Source organism: Phallusia mammillata, chromosome 2, assembly GCF_965637545.1.
Source record: "Phallusia mammillata chromosome 2, kaPhaMamm4.hap1.1, whole genome shotgun sequence".
Lineage (NCBI taxonomy): Eukaryota > Metazoa > Chordata > Ascidiacea > Phlebobranchia > Ascidiidae > Phallusia > Phallusia mammillata.
Window position 1 is genome coordinate 6,124,815 of NC_137253.1, and position 14,041 is coordinate 6,138,855.

The 14,041-nt window shown below is 36.6% G+C and overlaps 3 pseudogenes; all 3 read right to left on the reverse strand.

The window, feature by feature from the left end:
• Positions 1-914: 914 nt before the first annotated feature.
• Positions 915-2,294, reverse strand: LOC145212314 (uncharacterized; annotated as a pseudogene).
• A 4,469-nt stretch (positions 2,295-6,763) lies between these two features.
• LOC145212311 (uncharacterized) lies at positions 6,764-7,761 on the reverse strand (annotated as a pseudogene).
• A 470-nt stretch (positions 7,762-8,231) lies between these two features.
• On the reverse strand, positions 8,232-9,873 carry LOC145212313 (uncharacterized; annotated as a pseudogene).
• Between the last annotated feature and the right edge of the window lie 4,168 nt (positions 9,874-14,041).

The window sequence follows — 14,041 nt, forward strand, 5'->3', positions numbered from 1 at the left end:
TAGGTATTCCTGTTTTGTACGTTCTGGTTGGAAGCAGGGACTGTGATGATTTCCTTGCTTGGCAGTACTTGGCCCATATACCCATAAGCATTTTGCGGTTGCGCAGTACTTACAGCCAGTGTACATTGATTTGCAAATTGCTGAGCTGCACACTCTCTAACCAGTAGTCTACTTTGTTACCACCATGTGATTCCAACTTGCCATAAAAAGTCTTAAGCAAATTACAACAGTAATAACAAATGACGACAAGTGTAAATTCTAAAAAACGTCCCCAAACCCAGAGAAAGAGTTCTATCTTTCGGATGTGCACAAACAACACAGATGCATCAAATCAAAAAATATGTTACAAAGCCTTGATTTAAATGAGAAATGAGGTAAATGAGATTTAACGCATAAACTGCACCCTGTGGTTAAAACATATACACTTAAATTTTTATCGTGGTCGCGGGCCATCTAGAAGAGGGCCGGATGCGATCCGCGGCCCGTGGGCTGTAGTAAAGACAATAGCCGCAATTTTGTGAAACATAAACACACAGCGAATGGTAATGTTGTGAATGAATATAATTGTTGCGTAATCAAACATGATGCGATTTGCTAACCATGGTGTTATAATAACAAAGACAATTAATCATTTCCGTCATTCCTCAAATAGCAGGCGAACGGCAGAAGGATGTAATAGGGCTCGGTTTGCTCGGATGGGACAGGATACGTTTAGGCTAACCTTTTCAGTGTGAGAAGTATCGTATACCAAACTGGAGAATTTCAAAAAATCAATTCGGCCTTTACAATGTAAAAAAAACTAAATGTGAAATCACGGATCGAACATGAGTGTTGATTTCTATTGGTTTTATGCTTCGGAATAGCAAGATTTAGAAATGTATGAAGGAATTGTTTTTGCTCGGAATTGTGCAAAACTATACTTGTCCTGTGTTTGTCAATGTCCAGGAAACGCCTTATTTTCCGATGTCGTTCGAGTTCGTGACCAATTCACCAAATGCGAAAATACTTTTTATCATAGACCATTTCCGTTATTTTACATTTTATTTGAGCGATGATTGTGCGAACTGACATAATCCAACAGCTGCGCAGTAATGAGGCGATCAAAGTGCGACAAAGTTGAAAGCACAATTAGTGGACAGGTGGTAAACGCGTATTTTAAACATCAAATAAGACTATTGTTGGCAATCGTATGGTGCTGTTTCTGACCATTAATGAGATAAAAGCGTTACATAATTTTTGTTCGTTGTGCCGTAACGCAGATTGTTTAATTGAAATACACAGTATTGCAATCACGTTAATCTGGGTGAACAGCCAAGTGTTGTTTGAAGTTCCAAGCTTTCCAAAATCTTTTTCGCAAATCTCTCACCGAAAAGGTTTCTTGTTTGCATGTAAAACGATATGACGTTTCAATCCTCTTGCTGTTTTGAACACTTTCTCGCAAACATTACATCTGTAGGTCTTCTTGTTGGAGTGGAGTTTCATGTGTCTTTTTGCGTTGTTTAGGAGGTTGAAACTTTTCTCACAAAACTGACATTTGTGAGGTTTCTCATCTGAATGCACAACCATGTGTTGCCTCAAGTCGGTAGAAGTCCGAAACGGTTTTTCGCACACTTCGCAAATATGCCGTTTTTCCCCAGTGTGCGTAGACATATGTCTTATAGCGTTTCCAGAAATGCTGAACCTTCTGTCGCAAAATTTACATTTGTATGGTTTGTCGCCAGTGTGGCTCAACAAATGTCTTTTTAAGTTATCTAAAGTACGAAATTGTTTTTTCACACACGTCACAGGAGTAAGGTTTTTCACCGGTGTGGGTTGGTGCATGATGTTTCAACTCTTGCAACGTGCGAAATTGCTTTTCACAAGTATCGCACCGATGAGGTTTTTCTTCAGAATGAATCAACATGTGTTTCTTTGCATTCCCGGGATAAACGAATCGTTTTTCGCAAAAATCGCATTTATACTGTTTATCACCATTGTGACTAGCAGTATGCAGTTTCAGCTCACAAAGGGTTACAAAACCTTTCTCACAGACTTTACAACGATGGATTTTCTTGCTGCTGTCGTGCATTCTTGAATCATGCATCTGTAAGTATTTTGATGTTTTGAACTTTTTGCTACAAGTTTTGCACTGAAAAGGCAATTCGTGTTTGATTTTGTCCATTATGCCCGTCAGATGAAACAGTTCGTTTAACGTTCAAAATAATGCTTTTTCCTCCAACTTATCGTTGCTGCAAGACAGATAAAATAATTTTTAATTTGAATAACTTCTCTACGTAGCCTACAAACGTGTGGGCTAAAAACGGCATGTTGAGCAGCATCATGTTAAAACTTTAATTCACAATCACTTCCGTTAAAACTTTTATGACAAGTGAAGGTTTTTCATGGCGCGCCAAACGAATTAGATTGAACAGTTACATTGCTTGCTTTTAGCGTGTTGTTATACGAGTGTCCTAAAATCCAGCCTACATGCACAAATCTGTCTATTTTCTGAATAGTATTGAGGTTAACTTGCATAAATCACTATTCATTACTCACAATTAAACTGTTAAAACGCACCATGTTGCCGAAGCCTGGATAAATTCTGATAAAGCATGTGTTCCTTTTTCAGTATATCAGTTTTTTGCTAAAGTCGGAATGGAAGGTTTGGCCCTTTGAGCACTACACTTAAATTCGACACATTGTAATACTTCCTCTAGGTTTTCCTGTGTTGTACGTTCTAATTGGGAGAAACGAGTGTGATTATTTCCTTGCTTGGCAGTACTTGGCCTACATTGCAACAAGCATTTTGTGGCTCCGCATTACTTAAGAACTGCCAGTGTACAGTTTTTCAAGTTTTACCGTGGCTCTTTCGGATGTCACCAAACAACGCGCATGCATCCGACCATAAGGTTGTCGATATGCTAAAAACTGGAACTTATCCAACTGTATTCTGTATGTAAGAACAAAAAATGATCGAAAACAAAACTTCTTCATTGGCTGCCAAGGAAATTATTAAACAGTATCTCTTTTAAACTAGAGTATGTCTTTCGAAATTTTCAATGTTTGCTTCTTTCACTAAGCGAAATAAACTTATAAGCTTAGTTCTCAACCGATGGCAAAAAAATTGTAAAAATCTCTCCAAGACCTAAAACGACAACTAAACAATTCAATTGCGTGAAAAAGCTTTATGGTATTTCAGCGTTCAAGTCTTTTCATTATTTTTTATCATATTTTCATTTTCTTGATCTATTGTGTTTTATCAATCCGGCAACACTTCTCTTGTGCATTTTTATCTCGGATAGTTTTCGTATGTTTCTCAAATCCAAATCCCAAGTTATTTCAGACCAAAAATACTTATAATGCTGGTGTATACTCTTAGGATGGACCTTTTACTTTTCATCTCAAACTACTTCTCAAAAATTTTACATGAATCAACTTAATATATTTTTTGCGAAGAAATTCGGACTTCATTGGAAACGAGGCAACAACATATGATTGTACATTCAGATAAAAAAATCTCACAAATGCAAGTTTTACGAGAAACGTTTTACACAACAAAACCACGCAAAAAGTCACATGAAAATCCACACCGAACCTTATTTATACTGTTTTAGAAAAGGTTTTCAAGGCGGCAATAAATCGTTTAGACGTGCAAGATTCAATATTCCTGTTTAATATGAGATTTGTAAAAACAAGGTTTTGAAAAGCTAGTAGCCTAGAAACTGATAATCTATGTATCGGACTTCGGACTTTAATTTCAAACATTTTTATCACATGCAATAATAATGACATATTTTCACCACATTCCACGACATCTCCACTTACTGTAAATAAGTCTTACATGACATCATTCCGAAATGAAAATAACATTGTCAACTGGAATTCATCGACCACTAGAAACAATTTATCACCATACAGCGTGATATTCTGAGGACCATCAAACAGAAAGGACATAAAACAGACACGAAACGATTTGAGCGTGAACATTTGACACCGGAGCACGAAGACTTATACGTGTTAACAACTACGGTTGAGAACTTTAGTTAACCTTTTCGCGTATATGTGTTAGTATCGTGACCGGACGCTATATAAGCCAGGCGTTATTCAACTCAAACCAGAGAATATCTTATAGTGCATAACTCAGTTCACAGTACACTAGTCACTACGGTAGATCGCAGAGTATTGGTGTTGTGTGCTCAAACTGCCAGTAGCGCCGTTGTGCCATGCTTTGTCGAAATGTAGACTTCAGATATATTGTCTACCCTCAGTGTCAGTGCAAGTCTTACCGAGAAGCCATCAACGGCTTTTCGTTATGGTGCACTTTCCGTTTCCATAAGCAACTAAAAGAAAATTACAGTTTAGAATATCGTTAACTTGGACACATACACTACTTAAAACTACGTTTCACGGCTTATGCCAAATTATAGACTTGAAAACTTTAAAGTCGTGTTTTGCGTTGTGCGCTGTTCTAGTTTATCAGCGATTAACGTATTTATTACTGGAGCTACATTCGGAGTGTTAAGTTTGTCTACCGTGAGGGGTCGGTAAAACCTAACAACGGAATTTACTGACTAATTTTGCTGTCTTACCGGCGCAGTTTTATTAAAAACTATTTGGACGTTAAACATAAGTTTAAGTTTTGTTGAAAGATGTCAAACCTTCACATGAGTGAAAACATGGAAGAAAAAGAGTTTGCGTGCAAAACTTGTGGCAAAAGGTTTAAAACATCCCAGTCTTTACGAAGACATGATTCAAGAATGCACGACAGCAGCAAGAAAATCCATCGTTGTAAATTCTGTGAAAAATGTTTTGTAACTATTAGTAAGCTAAAGCAGCATTTAGTCAGTCACTATGGTGATAAACAGCATAAATGTGATGTCTGTGAGAAACGGTTTGTGACTTTCGTAGCTGCGAAAAGACACATGTTGATTCATTCTGAAGAAAAAGCTCATCAGTGCAATGTCTGTGAAAAGCCATATAGGACTTTGAAAGAATTGAAATCTCACTCACGAACTCACACTGGTGAAAAACCGTATCGCTGTGACATTTGTGAAAAGCGATATCGAACTCGAGGGCACCTAAAAATACATGTGTTCAGTCATACTGGTGAAAAACCATACAAATGTAAATTTTGCGATAAGAGATTTATGACGTCTTGCAACGCTAAGAGACATATGTCGACACACACTGGCGAAAAACGCCATATTTGCAAAGTTTGTGAAAAAACATTTCGGGATTCATGGGACATGATGCAACATATGGTTGTGCATTCAGATGCGAAACCCCACAAATGTAAGTTTTGTGAGAAAAGTTTCACTCTTCTAAACAATGCAAAAAGACACATGAAACTACACACCAACAAGAAGACTTAGATGTAATGTTTGTGAGAAAGTATTCAATACAGCGAGAAGTGAAACATCATGCAGTTTTGCATGAAGACAATATTCTTTTTCAGTGTGATATTTGTAAAAAAATATTTCGACAAAGTGGTAACTTAAAACAGCATTTGGTTGTTCACACTAAAAATAACGCATTAACTTATTCTTGTAAATAGCGTATAACAAACTGGAGTATTTCAATAAATCAATCCGTCCTTAACAATGTAAAAAATGTAAAGTTAGATCACAGACCAGACATGAGTGTTGATTTCAATTGGTTTAATCAATGCTTCGGAATAGCAAGATTTAGAAATGTATGAAAGTATTGTTTTTGTTCGGAATTGTGCAAAACAACTAGTGTCCTGTGTCCAGGAAACGCCTCACTTTAAGATGTCGCCTTGGCTGTCGCTTTTGCATGTGCTCTGTTTTTCATTATAGGCCTTCGTGCGTAGACCATACCATTTATTCGCTTGGTGATTTAAATGTTGCTTGTTTACGCTGATATAAACTTACTTATACGAAAGAGAACTTAAGCAGAATTTCCCACCCCGAATCTGTAAACTCACATGAGTCCGTGAAAGGTTTCGCGAGTTCGGGACCAATTAATTTACCAAATGCGAAAATAGTTTTACCACCAAACATTTCCGTTATTTTATGTTTCATTTATACAAAGATTGTGCGAAACTGACGTATTCCAAGACCCAAAATGTCGAGAAAATCTCATTTCGATAATTCAAAGAGAATCATGATTTCTATCACCAGCAACAGACTAGAGAATATGCCATAATGAGATGAGTTGAGTTTATTTCGACGGTGAAACAAATCATAGCCACACGATCTCACAAAAATATTCACCAAGAATCCACATAGCTGCCCAATAATGATACAATTAAAGTGCGACAAAGTTGAAAGCACAAATGGTGGACAGGTGGTAAACGCGAAGTATTTAAAACATTAAAAAAGATTATTGTTGCTAATTGTCTTTTTGTGGTTTTTAGCCAAGAACGTATTTATAATAGGTATATTTGACAACAGCGCCGAATACGGTTTAACATCCTGAAATGCTGGATGAAGTTTATTGACCTCAAGTATTCCAACTTTTTACGGAAGAACGAAATAATATTTTTCTTTTCTTTCGGTAGTACGAGATTAAAACAATCATAAATGATTAACACAACAATTTGCTATACCTGCTGCTAGTAGTCGTACTTCAGGCCGACTTTTTAAGTTAGGTTTGCACAAATAAAAACATATTTAACTTAAGTCTTGTTCTCATTTGTTCAGAAATTTCACAAATTTCATGTCTGATTTGGACTTTGATTGAAACTGTTTCAGATTTCGGTCGGGTTTGAGGCTTGTAATCGGGCCTGCTTACAACTTTCTGCAGTTCTCAACCATCAGATAAGACAGAAACATACATAATCTTTCTTGGTTTAATTAAATACTCCAGTTTGCAGTACAGTATTGCAATGACGTTAGTCTCGGTGAACAGCCAAAGTGCTGCTTTAAGTTCCAAGCTGTCCGAAATCTTTTCTTGCAAATGTCACACTGAAAAGGTTTCTTGTCTTCATGTAAAACTGAATGATGTTTCACGTCTCTTGCTGTATCCAACACTTTTTTGCAAACATGACGTAGAGGTCTTCTTGTTGGTGTGAAGTTTCATGTGTCTTTTTGCGTTGTTTAGGAGGTTGAAACTTTTCTCGCAAAACTTACATTTGTGAGGTTTCTCATCTGAATGCACAACCATATGTTGCCTCAAATCGGTAGAAGTCCGAAATGTTTTTTCACAAACTTCGCAGATATGCCGTTTTTCGCCAGTGTGCATCGACATATGTCTTAAAGCATTCCCGTTAAAGCTAAATCTTTTTTCACAGAATTTACATTTGTATGGTTTTTCGCCAGTGTGACTCAACAAATGTCTTTTTAGGTAAACCATGGCCGAAAATTGCTTTTCACACATGTCACAGCGATGTGATTTTTCGTCAGTGTGAGTCCGGGCGTGACATTTCAACTCTTGCAATGTCCGATATTGCTTTTCACAAACATCGCACCGATGAGGTTTTTCTTCAGAATGAATCAACATGTGTTTCTTTGCATTCCAGAGATGAACGAAACGTTTTTCGCAAAAATCACATTTATACTGTTTATCACCATTGTGACTAGCAGTATGCAGTTTTAGCTCACTAATAGTTACAAAACCTTTCTCACAGACTTTACAACGATGGATTTTCTTGCTGCTGTCATGCATTCTTGAATCATGCATCTGTAAGTATTTTGATGTTTTGAACTTTTTGCTACAAGTTTTGCACTGAAAAGGCAGGTCGTTTTTGCTTTTGTCCATTATGCACGTCAGATAAAACAGTTCGTTTAACGTTCAAAATAATGCTTTTTCCTTCAACTTATCGTTGCTGCAAGACAGATAAAATAAATTTTAATTTGAATAACTTCTCTACGTAGCCTACAAACGTGTGGGCTAAAAACGGCATGTTGAACAGCATCATGTTAAACTTTAGTTCATAATCACTTCCGTTAAAACTTATATGACAAGCGAAGGTTTTTCATGGCGCGCCAAACGAATTAGATTGAACAGTTACATTCCTTGCTTTTAGCGTGTTATGATACAAGTGTCCTAAAATCCAGCCTACATGCACAAATCTGTCTATTTTCTGAATAGTATTGAGGTTAACTTGCTCAAACCACTATTAATTACTCACAATTAAACTGTTAAAACGCACCATGTTGCCGAAGCCTGGATTAATTCTGATAAAGCACGTGTTCCTTTTTCAGTATATCAGTTTTTGCTAAGGTCTGTATGGAAGGTTTTGCCCTTTGAGCACTACACTTAAATTTGACACTTTGTAATACTTCCTCTAGGTTTTCCTGTGTTGTACGTTCTAATTGGGAGAAACGAGTGTGATTATTTCCTTGCTTGGCAGTACTTGGCCTACATAGCAACAAGCATTTTCTGGCTCCGCATTACTTAAGAACTGCCAGTGTACAGTTTTTCGTTTCACCGTGGCTCTTTCGGATGTCACCAAACAACGCACATGCATCTAACCATAAGGTTGTCGATATGCTAAAAACTGGAACTTATCCAACTGTATTCTGTATGTAAGAATGAAAAATGATCAAAAACAAAACATTGTCATTGGCTGCAAAGAAAATTATTGAACAGTATCTCTTTTAAACTAGAGTATAGGTCTTTCGATTTTCAATGTTTGCTTCTTTCACTAAGCGAAATAAACTTATAGTTCTCAACCGATGGCAGAAAAATTGTAAAAACTCTCCAAGACCTAATACGACAACTAAACAATTCAATTGCGTGAAAAAGCTTTATGGTATTTCAGCATTCAATTTTTTTCATTATTTTTTATCATATTTTCATTTTATTGATCTATTGTGTTTTATCAATTCGGCAACACTTCTCTTGTGCATTTTTATCTCGGATAATTTTCGTATGTTTCTCAAATCCAAATCCCAAGTTATTTCAGAACAAAAATACTTATAATGCTGGTGTATACTCTTAGGATGGACCTTTTACTTTTCATCGCAAACTACTTGTCAGTTTTATGTAAAATTTTACATGAATCAACTTAATATATTATTTGCGAAGAAATTTCTGGAGTACAGTATTGCAATGACTTTAGTCTTGTGTACAGCCTATTGCTGTTTCAAGTCCCAAGCTCTCCGAAATCTTTTCTTGCAAATGTCACACTGAAAATGTTTCTTGTCTTCATGTAAAACTGAATGATGTTTCACTTCTCTTGCTGTATCCAACACTTTTTCGCAAACATTACATAGAGGTCTTCTTGTTGGTGTGAAGTTTCATGTGTCGTTTTGCGTTGTTTAGGAGGTTGAAACTTTTCTCGCAAAACTTACATTTGTGAGGTTTCTCATCTGAATGCACAACCATATGTTGCCTCAAATCGGTTGAAGTCCGAAATGGTTTTTCACAAACTTCGCAGATATGCCGTTTTTCGCCAGTGTGCATCGACATATGTCTTAAAGCATTGCCGTTAAAGCTGAATCTTTTTTCACAGAATTTACATTTGTATGGTTTGTCACCAGTGTGACTCAACAAATGTCTTTTTAGGTAAACCATGGCCGAAAACTGCTTTTCACACATGTCACAGCGATGTGATTTTACGTCTGTGTGAGTCCGGGCGTGACATTTCAACTCTTGCGATGTCCGATATTGCTTTTCACAAACATCGCACCGATGAGGTTTTTCTTCAGAATGAATCAACATGTGTGTCTTTGCATTCCCGAGATGAACGAATCGTTTTTCACAGAAATCGCATTTAAACTGTTTATCACCATTGTGACTAGCAGTATGTAGTTTCAGCGTACGAAGGGTTACAAAACCTTTTTCACAGATTTTACAACGATGGATTTTCTTGCTGCTGTCATGCATTCTTGAATCATGCATCTGTAAGTATTTCAATGTTTTAAACCTTCTGCCACATGTTTTGCACTGAAAAGGCAAATCTTTTTCGCTTTTGTCCATTATACCCTTTCAAGTGTGACAGTTCCTTAAACGTTCAAAATGATATTTTTTCCTTTGACTTATCGTTGCTGCAAGACAGAAAAAAACAATTTTGAGTTGAATTTATTCTCTTTTATGCGGACAAACGTATGGACTAAAAACTGTGAAATCGTAGGCTACTTTGTTGTATCATGTTAAAACTTTATATCATATTTCATCATTTATTTCAATTAACGTTTGCATGACAAGCGAAGGTTTTTCATGGCACGCCAAACCATCTAACTGAACTGTTACATTGCTTGTTTTTGGTGTCTTATAATGGAAGTGTCCTTAAACTGGGCTTACATGCATCAATCTGTCCATTCTCTCATCAATAAAGAGTTTAGCTTGCACCGATCACTATTGCTCACAAAAATTTGACACGTAAGGGTCATTGCCACAAGTAAATTGGCACGCATCCCCTAACATGCTCCCGAACTCTAATTGACCTATCTTAAAACAAGTGTTGTTTTTTCAGAACATCATCTTTGCTTCTTAACTAAATACTGTGTGGAAAGGTTTGGCCATTTGAGCACTACACTTAAATTCGACACTTTGTAATACTTCCTCTAGGTTTTCCTGTGTTGTACGTTCTAGTTGGGGGCAGGGACTGTGATTATTTCCTTGCATGGCAGTACTTGGCTTATTTTGTGGTTGCGAAAAAATTAAAACAGGCAATGTACATTAATTTACAAATGACTGGGCTGCACACTCACTTACCAGTAGCCTACTTCGTTACCACTATGTGATTTTAACTTGCCATATTAAGTCTTAAAGCAAACTGCTACTACAACCTTTTTTGTTTGCAACAAGGCACAGTAAGTTTTATCAAAAACTATTTGGACCTTTAAAATAACTTTAAGTTTCGTGGAAAGATGTCAAAAATTCTCATGGGTATAAACATCGAAGAAAAAGAGTTTGAGTGCAAAACTTGTGGTAAAAGATTTGAAACGAGTATTTACGTAAGCATGATTCAAGAATGCACGACAGCAGCAAGAAAATCCATCGTTGTAAAGTCTGTGAAAAAGGTTTTGTAACTATTCGTGAGCTAAAAAAGCATTTGCTCAGTCACTATGGTGGTAAACCTCATCGGTGCAATGTATGTGAAAAGCAACTTCGCACTTTGCAAGACTTGAAACGTCACACACGAACTCACACTGGTGAAAAACCGTATCGCTGTGACTTTGTGACAAGAGGTTCACGACGTCGTGCAACGCCAAAAGTCACACGTTGATACACACTAGCAAAAAACGTTTTTTTTTGTAAAGTTTGTGTAAAACCATTTCGAACTTCAAAGGAATTGAGGCAACATATGGTTGTGCATTCAGATGAGAAACCCTACAAATGCGAGTTTTGCGAGAAAAGTTCTAAGGTACAAAACAATGCAAAAAGTCACATGAAAATCCATACCATCCCACAGATTCAATGTTTGTGATACCGCAGTCAAGACGCTAAGCATCATGTAGATATCAAGGAAAACAAAATGCCTGTTTCATATGAGATTTGTAAAAACAAGGTTTCGAAAACCTGAGAGCTACTTTTAGGCGACTTCTTTTATCTGTTAATACTAAAGGTTAAGACCAACAGTCAGTCATGTTAAATGTACTTGTTTTACCGGTAATGATTTTTGTGATTAATGTTAACATACATTTTTGTTTATTCGAACACGGACTATAAATTTTAGATTTGTTTAAAGTTATTGAATTCTTTCGTATTGTATATATATGGTCCGTTATTATCATGTCTTTTATCCACACAAACTCGTGACCGGTTACGAATCTAACAAAACAAGTTTTGCTAATCACACCACCCGTCATAAACTGGCTTGCGGCTTGTTTTGTTCCCTTGCATGTTACCGAGAAGTCATAAACGGCTTTTCGTCCTGGTACACTCTTCATTTGCCATATGCAACCAAAAGAAAGGTACGGTTCAGAATCTAGTTAACTTGGAAACGTACACTGCTTAGAACTAAGTCCCAAAACTAATTTATAGTAAGCTATCGTGACTTAAACGCTATGTAAGTCAAGCATTATAAAGTTTAACTTAGTAAATTCGTAATCATCGTATAGGGTTGTGTGTGCGCTACACTTAGCGCACGTTGTTATCGCGGTACGGCTTATGTGAAATTATAGACTTGGGAACTTTATAGTCGTGTATGGGTTGCGCAGTTCTAGGTTATCTGCGATTAGTGGATATATTAACGGAGTTAGATTAGGAAGGTTAATAAGTTTGTCTATCGTCAGGGGTCGGAATTTACGGAGTAGTTTTGCTTTTTTACAGACACAGTAAGTTTTATCAAAAACTATTTGAAACGTTTAAATAATTTTGTGTTTCGTGGAAAGATGTCAAAAACTTACATGGGTATAAACATGGAAGTAAAACTGTTTGAGTGCAAAACTTGTGGCAAAAGGTTTAAAACATCGAGGTATTTACGAAATCATGATTCAAGAATGCACGACAGCAGCAAGAAAATTCATCGCTGTAAAGTCTGTGAAAAAGGTTTTGCAACTATCAGTGAGCTAAAACAGCATTTGGTCAAACACTATGGAAAAAAAACTCATCGGTGCAATGTCTGTCAGAAGCAATTTCGCTCCTTGCCCGAATTGAAACTTCACACACGAACTCACACTGGTGAAAAACCGTATCGCTGTGACATTTGTGAAAAGCAATATCGTAGTCGATGGCACCTAAAAATACATTTGTTGAGTCATACTGGTGAAAAACCATACAAATGTCCAATTTGTGACAAGGGGTTCAAGACGTCTTGCAGCGCAGAACGTCATATGTCGATACACACTGGCGAAAAACGCCACATTTGCAAGGTTTGTGAGAAACCATTTCGGACTTTTAGCATTTTGAGGCAACACATGGTTGTGCATTCAGATGAGAAACCTCATAAATGCGAGTTTTGCGAGAAAAGTTTCAAATATCGACACGCTGTAAAACGTCACATGAAAATTCACATCAAGCCACAGTGTCAATGCTTGTAAAAAACATTTGAGAATGAAAGAGAATGGAATATCATACAGATGTACAGAAGCCCGCAATGTCTGTTTAGTATGAAATTTGTAAAAACAAGATTTCAAAACGCTGGCACTTAGAAGCAAAATATTGGTTGCCTGTTGCCACTAATTATTGATATCACCACAACATTTTTATTTGAAAAACAAAGTATTGTTCAACAAAACATCGTAGGTTGTGCACAAAGGTGCAGATAAACATGTTACAATCTTGTTTGATTGCAAATGTGTCATGCTATGTGATTGCGATATTTTGGTGTAAACGTTTTAAAATATTGTTTTTGCTGTGAATTGGAAAATTTGTAATGTTGTACCCTCATATATAAGAATGGCCTTTTGCTTTCAGCTGCCATTTTGCATGTTAGGTTAGATTTATATGAGATACTATGAATTTATTATCGTAAAAACGTTTTTGCTGTAAAATGCCTTTCTTTACTCTGTTGTGTTTCATTTGTCATTAAATTTTTTGTAGACGAGTGCAAGGATTAATGTTGTAAACTATAAATCAGTTGGGGCCAGTCTTATTTTTTAAAACTTACCCAAATCAGACGTTTTTCTGAAAAGTTTAAACACGAGACGATAAGTTGAATTTGAAGGGGAATTCCCAAGCCATGACTTCGGGTTCTCAGTAGAAACGTACCGAATATTCGGTTTGTCGAATTTATTCGGCCGAATCAGCCACTTTTACAAAGATTCGGTTTCGGCCGAATAATTTGCTGCGATTACCGCATCGTTTATGAACACACATGTAAAACGTTTCCCGCTTAGTACCAGCGAAATCTTGTCAAATATGAATTTTTTTATCACATTATCGTTTTCCCTACTGCAGACAACTAATCAGTAATTTATTGTCGGGTTGGTAACCATGCTTGAGACAATGTTGAACTCCACAGAACTGAAATGAGTACGAAACACAACCATTCTGCACTAATTGCCTGGTAGGTAAACTTATGTTTTCATGTCAAACACGTAGCGTTCGACTTCGCGTGACGTCATAGATGATTCGGTTTCGGTCGAATCGAATGTTGTCGATTTCGGTAGATTATTAGTTTTTGACGGGTTATATATCCACTGAACACGTGATGCACACAAAAATGTTACAGAACTTGAAACGATTTTTTTATAATGATGCACGAAAT